The sequence below is a fragment of the Bos mutus genome, chromosome 29 (genome assembly GCF_027580195.1).
Source record: "Bos mutus isolate GX-2022 chromosome 29, NWIPB_WYAK_1.1, whole genome shotgun sequence".
Taxonomy (NCBI): Eukaryota; Metazoa; Chordata; class Mammalia; order Artiodactyla; family Bovidae; genus Bos; species Bos mutus.
Genome location: NC_091645.1, coordinates 15,466,157 through 15,485,958, shown reverse-complemented (window position 1 = coordinate 15,485,958; position 19,802 = coordinate 15,466,157).

Sequence of the window (19,802 nt, the reverse complement as noted above, 5' to 3'; positions counted from 1 at the left end):
CCCTTCTCGTCCTGCCCCCAATCCCTCCCAGCATCAGGGTCTTTTCCAATGAGTCAACTCTTCGCATGAGGTGGCCAAAGTACTGAAGTTTCAGCTTCAGTATCAGTCCTTCCAAAGAACACCCAGGGCTGATCTCCTTTAGAATAGACTGGTTGGATCTCCTTGCAGTCCAAGGGACTCGCAAGAGTCTTCTCCAACACCACAGTTCAAAAGCATCAATTCTTCAGTACTCAACTTTCTTTACAGTCCAACTCTCACATCCATACATGACCACTGGAAAAACCATAGCCTTGACTAGACAGACCTTTGTTGGCAAAGTAATGTCTCTGCTTTTTAATATGCTGTCTAGATTGGTCATAACTTTCCTTCCAAGGAGTAAGTGTCTTTTAATTTCATGGCTGCAATCACCATCTGCAGTGATTTTAGAGTCCAGAAAAATAAAGTCTGACACTGTTTCCACATCTATTTCCCATGAAGTGATGGGACCAGATGCCATGATCTTAGTTTTACGAATGTTGAGCTTTAAGCCAACTGTTTCACTCTCCTCTTTCACTTTCATCAAGAGGTTTTTTAGTTCCTCTTCACTTTCTGCCATAAGGGTGGTGTCATCTGCATATCTGAGGTTGTTGATATTTCTCCTGGCAATCTTGATTCCAGCTTGTGTTTCTTCCAGCCCAGCGTTTCTCATGATGTACTCTGCATATAAGTTAAATAAGCAGGGTGACAATGTACAGCCTTGATGTACTCATTTTCCTATTTGTAACCAGTCTGTTGTTCCATGTCCAGTTCTAACTGTTGCTTCCTGAACTGCATATAGGTTTCTGAAGAGTCAGGTCAGGTGGTCTGGTATTCCCATCTCTTGAAGAATTTTCCACAGTTTATTGTGATCCACACAGTCAAAGGCTTTGGCATAGTCAATAAAGCAGAAATAGATGTTTTTCTGGAACTCTCTTGCTTTTTCATGATCCAGCGGATGTTGGCAATTTGATCTCTGGTTCCTCTGCCTTTTCTAAAACCAGCTTGAACATCTGGAAGTTCATGGTTCACATATTGCTGAAGCCTGGCTTGGAGAATTTTGAGCATTACTTTACTAGCATGTGAGATGAGTGCAATTGTGCGGTAGTTTGAGCATTCTTTGGCATTGCCTTTCTTTGGGATTGGAATGATAACTGACCTTTTCCAGTCCTGTGGCCACTGCTGAGTTTTCCCAATTTGCTGGCATATTGAGTGCAGCACTTTCACAGCATCATCTTTCAGGATTTGAAATAGCTCAACTGGAATTCCATCATCTCCACTAGCCTTGTTCATAGTGATGCTTTCTAGGGCCCACTTGACTTCACATTCCAGGATGTCTGGCTCTAGTTGAGTGATCACACCCTCATGATTATCTGGGTCGTAAAGCTCTTTTTTGTACAGTTCTTCTGTGTATTCTTGCTACCTCTTCTTAATATCTTCTGCTTCTGTTTGGTCCATACCATTTCTGTCCTTAATCGAGCCCATATTTGCATGAAATGTTCCCTTGGTATTTCTAATTTTCTTGAAGAGATCTTTAGTCTTTCCCATTCTGTTGTTTTCCTCTATTTCTTTGCACTGATCGCTGAGGAAGGCTTTCTTATCTCTCCTTGCTAATCTTTGAAACTCTGCATTCAGATGCTTATATCTTTCCTTTTCTCCTTTGCTTTTCACTTCTCTTCTTTTCACAGCTATTTGTAAGGCCTCCCCAGACAGCCATTTTGTTTTTTTGCATTTCTTTTCATTTGGTATAAAACTATTAAAAATCAGATTTATGAACCCAAAAGATGCACAAATATCTACCATTGCTTTGCCACGTGTGGCAAATATACTTCCATGTTTTCTAGTATATAATATAGTAAACTTCTGATGAATAAGCATGGCTCACTTAATTTAAAACAAATATTTAGGGAGAGGCACTCCTCTAGCATGCCTTTAATTATGAGTTGCTATACATTTCCCTTAAAACATACTTGCAAATGAATCAGGCTTTCATAAGCAGAAATTGGAGTAACAGGTGGAGCAAAGTTTAGTTAAATTGCCATGGGCTTGATTGGTCTACCTTAGAAATACATGGATTTTCACTGGACACTCTCATTCATTCAGAAAAAAGGCACACAAGTTCAGTTGAGGCTATTAGAAAAAGTCAAGTATTAAGAAATCGTTTGAAGTCAAGGCCTGATTTCGTGTGGGTGTGTGTATGCGTGTGCACACACACGCATGTGAGTGACACACAGGATGTCTAAGAGGCAGATGGTTTGGACTATAAAAAAGTTGCTGATTCCAAAGTGAAGTTGCATTAGGAGAATTCTTGTTAAGCACTATAAAGATATACAGCTGTAGCTTGTGACTCATGGTGTTTCTTCCCAAAACATTACTGATGCATCCTGCAGCCCACAAACCCCAAGTCACCTTACTTCAGACCGATCTTTATCATCCTTAAACTCTCCTGCCATCACCAGCTGATTGGAGGTCCCTTATATGAACTTTACAATGTACTCAAGTATACCATATTTCAAAGGGCATTAAAGATCCTTGCCAAGCTTGCTGATTTCCCAGGACAAAGTTCAGTATATAAACTGCATTCCTGGGCCATACTCATGGAAGCTCTGAAGGGACACCCATAGCAACCACTCTCAGCCAGATCTTCTCAGTTTGCCCTGATATGGAACGAACCTTCCTTTACAGCCTGGCCCAAAGGCCACTTCTTCCAGAAAGACCTTCTGTTTCCCCCAACATCAAGAGCTAATATTTCCTTCTCAACTCCTCCAGAGTTATTTTGAAGAATAAATAAGATGATGGTGGAAGCTTATTAAGGAACAGATAATTTATAACATGCAGAAGGAAAAAGCCAAGGCCAATCTGGTTCCAGAGTAAAAGATAAGAACTTTAAAAATAACAACAAAACAGCAACAGCTACTACGCCCATGATTTTCATCTTTACTGAGTATCTATTATAAGAATATTAAGGGTTTTACAATTTTCTTCTCAATTTAATTCTCACCATGGGATGGGGGATTGTTATCATTCACTTCAAAATGAAGAAAATAAGGTCCAGAGGAGTTCATATCCAAAATAAATAGTGAACTTGTATAACTCAATGGCAAAACCCCCAAACAATCCAATTTAAAAAATGGGCAGAGGAACTGAACAAACATTTTTTCCAAAGAAGACATGCAGATGGCCAACAGGCACATGAAAAGATGCTCAACATCATTAGTCATCAGGGAAATGCAAATAAAAACACAGTGAGTTTCACCTCACACCTGTTGGAATGGTTATCATCAAAAGGATAAGAAGGAACAAGTGTTGGCAACGATGTGGAGAAAAGAAAACTCTTGTGCTCTGTTGAGGAGGAATGTAAATTGATGCAGCCTCTATGGAAAACGGTATGGAGGTTTTTCAAAAATTTAAACATAGGATTGCCACATAATCAAGCAGTTTCACCCTGGGTATTCATCTGAAGGAAATGAAACACTATCCAAAAAACCTGTACCCCTATATTCATTGCAACGCTATTCATAATAGCCAAGATAGGGAAACAAGCCAAGTGTCCATTGATAACTGACTGGATAAAGAAAATGTGATATATATATATATATGTATGCATGTATGTATGTATACACATATATGCATTTGTATACATACAGTACACACACAATGGAACATTATTCAACCATAAAATAGAATGAAATCTTGCCATTTGCAACAACATGGACAAATCTTGAGGATATTATGATGAATGTAATAATAATTGTAATTTGTCTTTCATATAGAGAAAGACAAATATCATATGGTCATATTTATATGTGGAATTTTCTTTTAAAAGGCACCAAGTTATAGAGGACAGCATATTTGTGGCTCAGCGGTAAAACATCTGCCTGCCAGTGTAGGAGACTTAGGAGATGAGGGCTCCATCCTTGGGTCAGGAAGATCCCCTGGAGGAGGAAATAGCAACCCATCCCAGTAATCTTGCTTGGAGAATCCCATGGACAGAGGAGCCTGGCAGGCTATAGTCCATGGGCTCCCAAAGAGTCAGACGTGACTGAGCACACACACATGTCAATTATATCTCAATACAACATTTAAAGAAAGAAGAAGGCACAGACAGCTTAAGTAAGCAGACTAGCATCACAGAACAAAGAAGCTACAAAGCTATCATTCAAGCCCATCTTTCAATAGGAAGATGATAATATAGACCAGCCCATGGAATTGCCTCTCTGAGATCTAGTAAGAAGGATACAGGAGAAACGGACACAAAATAGCAGAAGTTGGTTAGTTAGTTCAGTTGCTCAGTCGTGTCTGACTCTTTGCGATCCCATGGACTGCAGCACGTCAGGCCTCCCTGTCCATCACCGTCTCCTGGAGCTTGCTCAAACTCATGTCCACCGAGTCAGTGATGCCATCCAACCATCTCATCCTGCGTCATCCCCTTCCCCTCCTGCCTTCAATCTCTCCCAGCATCAGGGTCTTTTCCAACGAGTCCGTTCTTTGCATCAGGTGGTCAAAGTATTGGACTTTCAAACAAGTACTGACAATTTTGAGTGTAGTTGACATTAGCTATTTTAAATCCCATGCCTAGAATCCACTTTTAGGAGGCCATGCCTCCTCCCAGAACGTTGAAGCACACATGAACATGTATTGAATGAGGAGTGCCCACAGAACAGAATGCCCTGTTACTACACCACCACAGTGGCAAAGAAAAGAAGGGAGTGGGGGGCTGTCAGCCAACACAGAGCCTGGGGTTCCACGGCCCCGAGCAGCAGCTGAGCAGCCATGAACCTTGAGATGCAACCCAGCCTCTTGCCTGGACCATACAAGCCAGGCGGTACATGAAGCTGATCAGATACACTTTCCAGTGTCTGCTACTGTGGGGCCCCAGGGAGACAGTGGTCGTCTGAAATGGCTTCTGATTGCAGGGAGGGGCTTTAAGAGCAGGTAACAACTTCTGAAGCGCTTGACAGGCATAAGATGCTCTGTGTGTGTGTGCTTAATCGCTCAGTTGTGGCCAACTCTTTGTGACCCTCTGGACTGCAGCCTACCAGGCTCCTCTGTCCATGCAATTCTCCAGGCAAGAATACTGGAATGGGTTGCCGTTCCCTTCTCCAGGGGATCTTCCCAACCCAGGGATTGAACCCAGGTCTCCTGCACTGCCGGTGGATTCTTTACTGTCTGAGCCACCTGAAAAGCCCAGAGACGCATTTCTATGGGCTAGTCTACTAGTGCACAGCACAGCTTCATACCGAAACTGACCTGGTTTAAATTACACCTTGCAGCTTTTTTTCCCCTGTGATTCTGGGCTTGTAATTTCACCTTTTTGTGCCGTATTCACCTCACTTTGAGGTGAGGAATAATCATGCCCATCTTGTGATGAGAATTAAACGAGAGAAAAATGGCAGACCCCGTGACATACCCATGATAGGTAATAAATGGTGGAAATGGTGGTAGTAGTTGCTGCTGCTTTATTGTTACTTGTATAACGCTTAAGTCTTTTGCACTGAAACCAGACAGACCTTGGCTTTTTGTTTCTGAATCCAAATCAGACTTGCCAAGTCACAGCACTGGCCTAGCAACACTGAACAAGTTGCTTCCCGGCTGGACCTGAGGGCGCCTCGAGCTTCGGGTTTGTCCGCTGTGAGCGTGGCTCCCTCGCTTCTTCCCTCTGGCCCCGTTCTCCTCCTCCCTCCCCGCTGCTTTTTTTAACCTTGTCTTTTCTTTTCCCTTTTTGGTTCCTCTGGAATTCCTGGTTCCTGTTGCCATGGCTTTTGTTTAACTGATTTTCTTGCCTGTAGTGAGAGGTCTTATTCCTGCCTCCTTCCTTCCTATCTTCCTTCACACAGCATATTCTCTACTGCACCAAATACCATAAATATAGAAGAGGAGGGACTATTTCCCAGGGACCTGACGACACCCCCAGGAAAAAATTATGCTTGAATCTATAATATGGGATAGACTTTATTAAATGTCGTTCTTAATGTGTTTATTCACTCAGGAAACAGTGTTTCCATCTCTTCTAATTACCAAGCACTGTGCTTGGCACAGATACAATTCTATGGGAACTTAAGAAGGGCCTAATTGATTCTGCCTAGCCTGTGGCTGCCAAAAGGGCAAGACTAGCAAAAATAGAACCCTTACCAAAGACGAATGTTAGGCTGTTACAAGAAAGTCTTACTCCTTTACATTTTGTTTTATATTGGCCAATAAAATAGGAATTTCTGCTGATACTTCTGCTCTTGTAGAAAAGTATCTTCTCTCCAGTCTGTTATGTAGCCATGTCCATAGGTACCATCTCATCACTCACACACTGAGACACGTGCTTGTATATCATTTCTCCTCTCTCTTCTCTGTATTCCCCCTATGACTGATTCTTTCCTTTTCCTTCTCTTTTTTTCTTTCTCAGCCGTGAGTTTCAGCTTTATCTGGGGACTTTCCCGAGGATTATAACCCAGGAGACAGCCTCTCGGAAAACTCCGAAGAATCTCTCCTCTCCTTCTTCCTTTTCTCCTCTGTTTAACTCCCTTTATTCACTTTGGCAGCTTTAGTTTTTCATGAGTGGCGCTCAAAGCTCAAAATGCTCGCCACCTTCAAAGTGCTCAGCAGTGACATTTTGATCGTGAGGTATTTTCAACAGCAACATATTTAATATTGGATGTGCGGTCTATGAATTAGTATTAGGTCACTCTTTTCATGGAATATCATGGAGACTTACTTTATTCAGACCTTTGCTTAACCGCATCTCCGCAGACAGGCCCTCCCTCAAACAGCACACTACCCTCCCACCCTACCTCAATCTTCCTTGCTGCCTTTACAACTTGTTAAGTGATTCACTTCTTGTGTGTCTCCTTTAGGACCCATCAGTCTCCCTGAGGTCAACAGCTTTGTCTTCTCTGCTAGACATCTGGCAGACAGTCAATAAACATTTCTTGATTGATTGCATTATATATAATATTTAATAACATGAAATTTCTCCTTATATTAAATGCAATGGTAGAAAATTACACTGTATCATCATGTCAATTGAATGAAATACACAGCAGAGAAAAACTATGGAAAGGAAGGATTCACGTTCATGGTGCTTATCTCTGGATGTTCATATTTTCCTTAGATTAAGGTATGCATGTGTGTGTGTGTGTGTGTGTGTGTGTATATAAATCTGAATTCCCCTGATATCTTCCAGTGAGCACATATTTTAAAGAATTTTATTGGAGGATAATTGCTTTACAGTTCTGTGCCGGTTTCCGCTACACAACAGCATGAGTCAGCTATAAGCATACATATATCCCCTCCCTTTTGAGTCTACCCACCAGCCCATCCCTCCCATGGAGGTCATCACAGAGCACCAAGCTGAGTCCCCTGGGCTGCATAGCAGCTTCCCACTAGCTGCCTATTGTACAAACTGTTGTGTATATACATCAATGCTATATTCTCAGATCGTCCCACCCGCTCCTTTTTTTTTTTTAATAGTTTCTTTTAAATAAGAGTGAATGCAAAGATTTTGTGGTTGGGACAGATTGAGCACTGTGAAAGCGACTGAGGGATCAGTGCATGGCTGGGAAGACCGTCCAGATCTAGCTGACTCATTGCCCTGACCCACAGCGGATGATTCCTTTGATTGCCAGCGATACGTTTAAAGTGAATGTTTTGATGACATAAGTGAAAATGAAGAAGTAGAATCAACAGGCTCAAGATGGTTTGAGGGGTGTTAGGGTTGAAACATGAAAGAAAGTGAGGGTTTGGCAGAGCCCTTGTTTCGGTGGTGCCAAACCCAAGATGATCCAAAACTGCTTCCAGATGTGGATGAAACCTCAAGCAGAGGTTGTGCACAGGCCACTCATGCAGTCCTAATGCTTCCCAGCCCCAGGACAGGCTGAGATGGAAGATAACTCCTCTGGCAGAGCTGAGAAAGGGAGGCTTTCTGGAGGAGGGTTTAATTTCTCCTTGAGCCTTTTCTTTGCTGCTATTTAGCATTATCCCCTACCCACAGACTCAGCTTTCTTCTTCTCTGAGCACACCTTGCTTCAGAAGAGTATGTCTAAACTCAGCCAGCAGAAGTTCAAACAAGTCTCGCTCTCTGAATTTTCATCCATTCATTTAGCCAGTGTTTATGGAGTGTCTGCAGTGTTTCAAGCACTGGACTGGACTCCGGGAGATATAGGCATGAATAAACCAGATAAAAATCCTTGCCCTGGTGAAGCAGACATTATAGTAGTGGGCTGGTCGTGTTGTCGTGAGTGCTTGGCCAAGCCCCAGTGTTCTGTTATTGCTTTTGGAAGAAATGTCTGGATTAGCTTTTCATTTTTACAATGGGACGGTTGCCTCAGTTTCTGAATTAGCGCTAGTTCCTGGAAGGAGCTGGAACCAGTCTTGGAAAATAACTTTGGCCATGACCTCGACCTTGCCCCTATGGGATTATCTCCTGAAGAATCTGGTGATTTGCTGCCCCTTGATCCCTAAGAGCCATGGAGAGTTTGACCTTGAACCAAATGTTTAACCAGAACAACCACTCTGTCAGCTGTTCATCCTAATAAATAATAATAGCTATCATTTATTGATCACTCACTCACCATCGACTGGAAATGTGCCAAGATTTTTCTTTCATCATCTCATTTAACAGTCACAATCCCTGTGAGGTTTCTGCTTTCAGTATAGCCAAGTAAACTTCTACCAGATCCCACCCTTCTATAGATAACATCTGTAAACTGTGAGCTAAACACAAAACAAAGATGGAAATCAAAACAATGATGTGCAGGCACTAGAAAGTGAAAAAATAGCAGGCAGATTCTGGAGGAAATAAAAACTTTGGAAGAAGCATGTAGCCTGTGGTTGCTGAGTGGGAAAACTATAACACAAAACCCCTAGTCTTTCCAGCGAAGAGCAAAGTAACAGAGTTCAGGGTGGCCACAGCCCCTGAAAAGTGAGAGAGACAGAGCCAAAGTGTGTTTATAAACCCTGTACAATCCCCCACTTATTCCTATATGTGTGGGGCAAGGTGAAAGTAGCTTGCACTTAGAATTTAAAGAATGCACATCTACTACAAGTGTGCAACTTTGCAGTGTGAGTCTAACCAAGTGTGATGGTTAGCTTAATGTGTCAGCTAGGTAGTCTGCAGTTTCTTTGTTGCTGTTATTCAGTCACAAAGTCCTGCCTGACTCTTTGCAACCCCATGAACGGCAGCATACCAGGCTCCCCTGTCCTTCACTATCTCCTGGAATATGCTCAGATTCATGTCCATTGAGTCAGTGATGCCATCTAACCATCTCATCCATCCACCTTCTCCTTTTGCCTTCCGTCTTTCCCAGCATCAGGGTCTTTTCCAATGAGTTAGCTCTTCGCATCAGGTGGCCAAAGTATTGCAGCTTCAACTCTAGCATCAGTCCTTCCAATGTTAGGATTGACTGGTTTGATCTCCTTGTGGTCCAGTTACTCAATCTAATACTAATCTAGTGAAGGTTTGCCGACATGGTTAATATCTACAGTAGGTTGACTTTAGTGAAAGGGGATTACACTCGGCAGTGCAGGTGGGCCTCATACAATAAGCCGAAGGCCTTCAGAGCAAACACCGAGGTTTCCTGGAGACGAATTCAGTCTCAAGACTGCACACCAAATCCCATCTGAGTTTGTAGCCTGTAGCCGACAGATTCCAGGTTTGCCAGCTCTGTAATTTTGTGACCTAATTCCCTGAAATACACCTCTTTTATCATAATCATACATATTGCTTCTGTTTCTTGGGAGAATCCTGACTCAGGCACCAAGTTAATTGCTAAAACAAAAAGATCAACACTCTTCAGAACTGTAACTGAATCTAGAGGTTCCACAACACAATGATCAGGATAAAATCCAAAATAACTTAATATATCAAGAACCATAAAATTGTAACCCAGTTGCAAGAAGAAAGACAACATGCTAAGATTGACTCTAAGAAGACCCAAGGGTTGGAATTAGCAGACAAGGGTTTTAAAGAAGCCATTTTAGCTGTGGTCAGTGAAGTGAAGGATGATATGGTTGTGGTGAGTGAAAAGACACACAATTTCAAAAAAGAAGGAAAACAAATCTAATAATCAAATGGAAATGATCAAACTGTAAAATAGAATATGTGAAATAAAAATTCTCTGGGTGGACATAATAGGATGGAGAGGATGAGGGAAAGAGTTTAGATATTACTGAACTGAGAGTAGAAAGGAAAAAAAAATTAATAAAAATGAAAGGAGACTCAAAGGAACTAGGGCAGTAACGAAAGGTTTCCTTCTGAATATCCAGGAGGAGAAAGATAGAATCGGGCAGAAAAATTACTTCAAGATACAGTGCTTGTTGGGATGGTTAATACTATGTGTCAACTAGACTGAATCAACAGATCGCTGGAAAACAGGGATCCCCAACCTCCAAGATCTAATACTTGATGATCTGAGATAGAACTGATATAAAAATATTATAAATAAAGTGTAAAATAAATAAAATGTGCTTGAATCATCCCCAAACCATCCCTCCCATCTTCTAGTCCATGGAAAAATTGTTTTCCTTGAACCCAGCCCCTGGTGCCAAAATATTATTTCTGGATGTGTCTGTGTATGGATGTGAGAGTTGGACTATAAGAAAGCTGAGCACCGAAGAATTGATGCTTTGGAACTGTGGTGTTGGAGAAGACTCTTGAGAGTCCCTTGGACTGCAAGGAGATCCAATCAGTCCATCCTAAAGGAAATCAGTCCTGACTGTTCATTGGAAGGACTGATGCTGAAGCTGAAACTCCAATACTTTGGCCACCTGATGCAAAGAACTGACTCATTTGAAAAGACCCTGATGCTGGAAAAGATTGGGGCAGGAGAAGGGGACGACAGAGGATGAGATGGTTGGATGGCATCACCGACTCAGTGGACACGAGTTTGAGCAAATTCTGGAAGTTGGCGATGGACAGGGAGGCCTGGTGTGCTGCAGACCATGGGGTCGCAAAGAGTCAGACATGACTGGACAACTGAACTGAACTGAACTAATGTGTCTGTGAAAGCATTTTCAGAAGTAATTAGCATTTGAATGGGTGATCAAAGAAAGAAGATCACCCTCCACAGTGTGGGTGGGTATCGTTGAATTTGATGAGAACTTGAATCAAAGTGAGCAGTGGAGGAAGGGTGAACGTACGCCCTGCCCTCAGCTGAGACATCCATCTTTCCTTGCCCTTAGCCATTTGGTATATGAGAATCAAGTACCATAACTCAGTACTTGAGCCTCATGTACTGACTGATACCACCGGATTTCCTGGTTCTCCAACTTACAGATGACGTATCATGGGACTTCTCAGCCTCTGTAAGAATATGAGCCAATTCCTATAATAACTCTCTTTTTTTATGCCTCTTTTTATGTATTCTATTGGTTCTGCTATTCTGGAGAACTCTAAGACACCTGAAAATTTCCAGTCTTTGGGAAAGACATAAATGTTCACATTCAAGAATTCAGAGAACTCTAAGGATGATAGACATAAAGAAAACCACATCCAGGAAAATCAAAGTCAAATTGCTGAGAACCAAAGATGAAGAGAAGTCTTTAAAGCACCCTAAGGAAAATGATACATTACATAATGGGTGATAACCATTCAGAATCTTGCTGACTTTTCATCAGTAACTGTGGAGTCCGGAAACAGGTGAAAGTATCTTTGAAGTGCTAAAAGATAAACAACCCAGAATAAGAATATCCATTGATACTTTCTTTCAAGAATAAAGCTGAAATAAAGATTTTTTTAAAAATAAAACAAAGCTAAGAGAACTTATTGTCTGAAGATCTGTGCTGCATGAAATAATAAAAGGAGGGGCTTCAGGCTGAAGAGAAGTTATACCAGATGGAGACTTGAGTCTTTGGCAGGGATGAAAATGTACTGGAAATTGTAAATAACTGGGTAAATGTAATACACTAGCTTTTTTTTTTTTTTTTCTGTGAAAGCTCTTTAAAATATACAGGACTCATTAAAGCAAAAATTATAACATTGTCTTGAGGGGATTATAATGTATGTAGTTATAATAATAGGGCAATTATAACCCAAAGGAAGATGAGAAGAGATAAATAGACCTATGGGATTGTAAGAGTTCTACATTTTATGACAAGTATTGCAAGATTAACTGTAAGTAGAGAGAAAATATAAGAATGTATATTGTAATCAATAGAGTGGTCACTTTTAAAGTGCAAAGAAATACACTAAAAAGTCAAGAGAGAAAGTAAAAATTGAATCCTAAAAAAATTCCAAAGCATGTTGTAAAGAAGAAAGCAGCACAAACAGAGGATACAAACTGAAAAAAAGAAAAATTAATAAACTAGTAGAACTAAAACCAAACATATCAATAGTTACAATACGATAAATGTGTATGAAGTAAACACTCCAATTAAAAATCAGAAACTTGAAAGAATTAAAAAAGAGAAGCACCGCCTAGGCGCTACCTAAAAGAAATGCAATTTAAATACAAAAATGCAGATTGGTCACAATTAAGTGTACAGAAGAAGATAAACCATGAAAACCGTAAGTATAAAGTGACTTGACTTGCTTGATCTCATATCAAACAAATTGCAACTCTTGCCAGTAAATAATTTTTCTGTTTCTTATCTCCAATTCATCCTCCTTGGCCTACTTTGTGATGTTAGAAGCAAATATTTCACCTTTGCCGGCTCTGTTATGTTTTGCCAGTAGAGGGCGCTGTAGGGTCACTGCAGGAGGTAAAGGTTTCTCTCCCAGATTGGTGTGTTCTTACCTTCTCCAGTAGTCATGTATGGATATGAGAGTTGGACTGTGAAGAAAGCTGAGCGCTGAAGAATTGATGCTTTTGAACTGTGGTGTTGGAGAACACTTTTGAGAGTCCCTTGGACTGCAAGGAGATCCAACCAGTCCATTCTAAAGGAGATCAGCCCTGGGATTTCTTTGGAAGGAATGATGCTGAAGCTGAAACTCCAGTACTTTGGCCACCTCATGCGAAGAGTTGACTCATTGGAAAAGACTCTGATGCTGGGAGGGATTGGGGGCAGGAGGAGAAGGGGACGACAGAGGATGAGATGGCTGGATGGCATCACCGACTCAATGGACGTGAGTTTGAATGAACTCCAGGAGTTGGTGATGGACAGGGAGGCCTGGCGTGCTGCAATTCAATGTGTGCCAAATCACACATTTTCCAACAAGATCTGAGTCCCATGCTTAGGTTTCTCTTCCTTGTGTACTATTCCTCTGCCCCAGAGGTAGTGGCTGCTCCCTGTATCAGCTTTTATTGTGCTCTGTAGAGGTCTCTTTGTCCCTTAGTAGTTAATCCTCTATTGTTAATTAATAACTCTTTACATTAAACTTGCTCCTCAAATGCTGTGTGATCTCTGAACCCTGCCTGATACAGACTTCAAGACAAGGAGCTTTAGCAAGGACAGAAAGACCTTTTGTAATGATGAAAGGACATGGACAGAATTAGAGAGATACGTAGTGATCATAGTCGTAGATGGAGACTTTAACACCCTTCCCTCAGGAACTAGGAAAAAAAAGATAAATTTTCTGAACAGCACTGTCAACCATCATAACCTAATTGATATCTATAGAACATTATACCATGATATAATGCTAATTTTTTGAGTGCATGTGACCATTAAGAAAGGCCATAATTGAAAAGGATTGAAATTGCCTAGAGCATGTTCTCTGACCTCACTGTAACTAAACTGAGGTCTGTAACAATGCAATATCTAGGAATATCTAAAATATTTGATAATCAATATGCTTCTAAATAAAATATGGACCAAAGAAGAAATTGGGAGGGAAATCAGAAAATATTTTGATCTGAATGCTAACAAAAATACATAAACATTTTTAGAATAGGTGGTGATTTAAATGCTTGTGTTTAAAAAAAAAAGAAGAAAGCTTAAAACAACGACCTCTTATTTCACCTTGAAAAGTGAAAATGAGTCATTCAGTCTTGTCAGGCAAGAATACTGGAGTGGGTTGCCATTTCCTTCTCCAGGGGATCTTCCCAACCCAGGAATCAAACCTGGGCCACCCATATTGCAGGCAGACTCTTTACTGACTGAGCCACCAGGGAAATCACACTGCAAGAAACCTTATTTCACAAATAGAATAGCAAAGTAAATTCAAAATAGACAAAAAATACAAAGAAGTGCAGCAATCAAGGAAATGCAAAACTGGGAAGCAGTAAACAAAGTTAACAAAATCAAAAGTCCATTCCTTGAAGAGTCTGAGAAACAGTAAAACTCTAGCTAGATGGATCAAGGAAAAGAGAGCAAACAGAAATTACCAATATTAGATATAAACAAGGGATAGTTATTATAGATGCTACAGACATTTAAAGGACATCTGAAGGATATTATGAATAACTTGCCACAAATTGAATAACTTAAGAATTCAATATATTTCTTGAAAAATACAAGTTAGTAAAACTGACTTGAGAAGAGACAGGTCATTTGAATAGTCTCATATCTAATAAATCTGAATCATCAAACACACCCACAGGAAAAAAAAATAGCAGACTTTGAAGTTTTGACCAGTGAATCCTATCAGATACCAAAGGAAGAAATTATATCCTATCAGAAATTAAAGAAAGAAGTTAAACCAATTTTACATAAATTCAGAAAATAGAGAGGAAAAACTTTCCACTTGTTTTATACATAAGACATTTACTATGTGAAGCATTTTAAAGTGGAAGTTCAGCATAACCACAATACCGAACCTTGACAAAATATTAAAAAAAAATTAGACTAACCATGCTTGCACATAGATGCAAAAATACTTAAAGGGAGATTAGCAAATTGAATCATGGAAGGCTGCTTTACCATTTAAAAATCAATTAGTAGTATTTGCCACATTAACACAGTATAGGAGATAAAACACAGAATCACTTTAATAGGCGTAGAAAAAGAAATTTACAAATTTCAAAACCCATTCATTATAAAGAAAAAGTCTTAAAAATCTAGGAATAGTTGAGAATTTCTGTAACCTGATGAAGCACTCCTATAGAAATCCTATAGCAAACTTCATACCTAACATAGAATAATAGAGAAATATTGGTAAGCAACAAGTCAAAAAAAAAAAAAAAAAGGAAGGAAGGAAAGAAGGAAGACTGATAGCAGTAGAGCACAGCTGATTATACGACTGATTCTATTTTCATGCAATATAATCATTTACATAGAAAATTCAAAGGAAACTCTCCTACATGTACCAGCCCTAATAAATGCATTTAATAAGATAGTAGGGTACAATATTAATATGCCTAAATTACTTGTAATTATATATCCTCATAGTTAATTTGTAAAAGATTTCATTTAAAATAGTGTTTATAAAGCATAAAACATTTTGGACTACATTTAATAAAACATATAGAAAATTTCTATGCTGAAAATGATAAAACAGTGCTGAGAGAAATTGAAATAGATCTAAATAAATGGAGGAATATGCCCTATTCAGTTATGTAAGATGTAAACTCATCCTAAACTGGTCTATAGATTCAGCACAATCCTAAGAGGATTTATTTATTTATTTATTTATTAGGTGAGGGGAAGACATTCACAAGCTGATTCTAAAATTTATATGGAAATGCTAAGATATGCAAGGCAGTTTTGAAAGAATAAAGTTGGAGAGCTAACATCACCTCATTTTAAAACTTACTATAAAGCTACAGTATTCAGGATAATATTGTCTTGATATAAAAATCAAGAAATAGATCAATAGAACAGCATAGAGAGATGGATATAGACTCCTGTTTATATTGCCATTTTATTTTTTCAACGAAGACGTCAACTCAGTCCGAGAGGGAAAAGACTTTTCCCCAAGTTTTAAAAATCTGTGGTGAAATACATAAAACATTTACTATCTGAAGCATTTTAAAGTGACAGTTCAGTGGCATTAAGGACATTCATGTTGTTCTGCAGCCATGGCTGCTGTTTATTTCCAGAACTCTTTTCATCTTGCAAAATTGAAACTCAGTACTCATTAAATGCTAACTTCTCTCTTCCTCCCAGCACTTGGCAACCACCATTCTACTTTCTGTTTCTCTGAATTTGACTAATATAAGTACCTCACTGGAAGGACTGGTGTTGAAGCTGAATCGCCAATACTTTGGCCACCTGATGCGAAGAACTGACTCATGTGAAAAGACTCTGATGCTGGGAAAGAATGAAGGTGGGAGGAGAAGGGGACGACAGAGGATGGGATGGTTGGATGGCATCACTGACTCAATGGATATGAGTTTGAATGAACTACAGGAGTTGGTGATGGACAGGGAGGCCTGGCGTGCTGCAGTCCATGGGGTCAAAAAGAGTTGGACACGACTGAGCGACTGAACTGAACTGAAGTACCTCATATAAATGGAATCATAGTGTATTTTTTTATGCATGTGACTTACTATATCACTTAGCATAATGCCATCAAGTTTCATCCGTGTTGTAGCATGTGTCAACATGTAGCACTCCCTTTCTTTTGGAGGCTGAATATTGCACTGCCTGTATACCACATTTTGCTTATCCATTTATCTGTCAACTCAAGCTTAGGTTACTTCCACATTCTGGACATTGTGAATAATGCTGCTAGGAACACAGGTACACAAATATCCCTTTAAGATCCTACTCTCAATTCTCTTGAGCATGTATCAAGAGGTATAATTGCTGGATTATATGGTAAACTGATTTTTAGCTTTTTGAAGAATAACCATACCATTTCCCACAGTGCACTATCTTACATTCCCACCAACAATGCACAAGGGTTCTAACCTCTCCTCATCCTCACCAGTCAGTCATCAGAAAGAATATTGCTTATTTTTACTTTCTAGTTGTACCCATGGCTAAGACGTAACAGTGACATAGTAAAGGATATGCATAAAGGATATGCAGCTGGATCATAAGGGAAAAGGCAGCAGCGCCCCGTGGATGTCTCTTCCTGTTCTCTCCCTTCCATAAAGGGACACACAGCGTGAACACACCTCCCCCAGCACTGAAAATGCAGAAACTTAAGTGCAACATTTTTGCCTACAAAAGCCCATTAAAGAGGCAGCACCCAAGATTTTTTTTTGAGGGGGGAGGGCTGGTCACATAAGCACCAACAGTGAAACATTTTTAACAAATGTGCTAGAAAAATTAGAGGTCTGTAACAAAACAAAAAAACCACTGTGACCCTCCATCCCTACCTCTCACAATATTCAAAATTGTTTCAAATGAATCCTTTAACTCTCTTGAGTAGCCACATGCTTCCCCAGGAGGAAAGCAGGGGATCAGAGCAATGAAACCACGCTAAGACAACAAAAATAAATGAGAGTCAGGCTTTGAAGGCAGAGCTCTCTGTCTTCCACACCCGTGTGGTTCATTGATCTTCAAGCTCCATCCTAGAGTTCTGCCTAATCATCTTTTTCTTCATGGAGTCCCCAGGGCCCAGGGGCATCTGGTTGCTAGTAGACACCTTGTAACTATTTGTTGAAGAGGTGACTGACTGATCTCCAGAACACCCTGCTGCCCATCCGAGCACAGCCCTTCCCACAATCTGCAGCACACGCCGAGTAGCCAAGATCTTCCCTTGCTACCTCCTCTGGAAGAAGCTTGGTTTTCGGGCTTCATATTTAGTGACTGCAGCCAAATTATGAGAGAGTGATTGCTAAAGGTCTAAACACTAGATCAAAAGTAGTTTTTACACAGAGAGTGAGTGACATGTGAATCTAAAGTAAAATATGTTAAAAAGATTTGAGCTCAAAAATCAACATCATTTTCCCCCTGATTCCATTTAGAGACAGTTTCAAATACTCAGAAGACCCTGGGAAAGATAGAGAGTAGGAGGAGAAGGGGACGACAGAGGATGAGATGGTTGGATGGCATCACTGACTCAATGGGCATGAGTTTGAGCAAGCTCTGGGAGATGGTGATGGACAGGGAAGCCTGGCGTGCTGCAGTCCAGGGGGTCGCGAATAGTCGGACACGACTGAGCCAATGAACAACAAAAACTAAGAGAGTGAGAAGTCGCTCAGTCGTGTCCGACTCTTAGCCACCCCATGGACTGTAGCCCGCCAGGCTCCTCTGTCCATGGGATTTTCCAGACAAGAATACTGGAGTGGGTTGCCGTTTCCTTCTCCAAAAAACTTAGAGGGGACCATCAAATTCTATCTAGGATGTATTTGAATTAAGGGAGAGAGAAGGCTTTTATGAGGATGGCTGAGACTGGAAGACAAAATAGAAAAAACGTGGAAGGCTGAGTAGGGGGAGGGGTCAGTGAGGGAATGCTCTGCTTATTAAACAAAGGAGGGAAGCAAGCTCGGTTTTAAAGTATCTAAGTGGCCAGGACTATGTCTTGCGGAGTTTTGCCTCCCCTGTGGGTCCTGATCCCTGATGTTGTCGGGTGACCCTGGGTTCCCACAAGTGTGATATTCTGCTTTTGAAATCTAGCCTCAGGGTAGAGACAAGCCTGTGTGTACTTGGGTGGTGGAGCACCTGGCATCTCTCAAGTTAACATGACCAACCCTCCTGGAAAACTCGAAGGGAAAGAAGAGAGGCACCGGAGCCACTGGGTGTCTACAGCACACCATCCCTGCCATCGCAGGAGCCAAGTCCAGGGACTCGGGCCTGGCTTCCCGCCTTCTCACTCCAGGTCTGCCTCCCCTGCCACCACCTTGTACCTCTTGCCCCTCAGGGCTGTCTGCAAGTATCTGCTGTGTCACCTTCCCAAGCAAGGCCTCCAGACCCCCTTCGTTCCTTCCCTTGAATAACTTGTACCCCAGTTTCCTTTGGCTGTCATCAAGAAAACAAGGCTTCCGTAGTCCTCAGCCACCCTTGCTGTTGCCATATGGATTTTACAGGCTCTTGCTGAGAAGACACAATTTATGATTTGAGTGGGGCTCCCATGTAACTGAGCTGGACTCCATGGGGCCTTCTCTGGGCAGGCCTTCCCGCATATCCTCTGCTTTAGCTGTGCTTTGAAGCACCTAGAAGATAGTATTTGATGCATATTTCCTGAGTTGTTTTGCAGATGTAAAAAACCCCACCCTCTCCAACAAAAGGAAGATGTTAATTACTGGATGACTGGGAGTACCAAAGGGCTTTCCAGGTGGCTCAGTGGTGAGGAATCCACGGGCCCATGCAGGAGAAGCAAGAGATGCGAGTTTGATGAGTTTGATAACTGGGTCAGGAAGCTCCCCTGGAGAAGGAAATGGCAACCCACTCCAGTATTCTTGCCTGGGAAATCCTATAAACAGAGGATCCTGGTGGCTATAGTCCATGAGGTCACTCGCAAGAGAGTCGGATACGGCTTAGTGACTAAACAACAACTGTCTTGCTGTCTGTGAGCACGTGGCCCCAGGCCTCCTGGAGCCCAAGGACTGACAATGTTAATCCCTGTGACACTACCCTGCTGCCTCACCATCAGCCAGTAGAGAACTGTGCACAAGCTAATCACAGACTCTGCAACCTGCTCCCTCCCCTCAACCTGGCTGTATACAAAAATTATTTATTTTTAACTGAACAATAATTGCTTTACAATACTGTGTTGGTTTCTGCCATACAGCAACATGAATCAGCCATAGGTATACCTATGTGCCCTCCCTTTTGAAACTCCCTAAACTGGCTTTTAAAAGTGCTTTGCTGAAACCCTTTGAGGAGTATGGGGGCTTTGTAGGGCATGAACCACCAGTCTCCATGCTGGGACCTGCAATGAACTTTTCCCTGCTCCAAACTCCAACGCTTCAGTTTATTTGGTCTCGCTGCACGTTTAGCACACAAACTTGTGTTAACACTTAGCCATTCATACAATTTATCAGTCAAACCTGGACCCTTCTTTGAACACAACAGAGCCCTGTTAATAA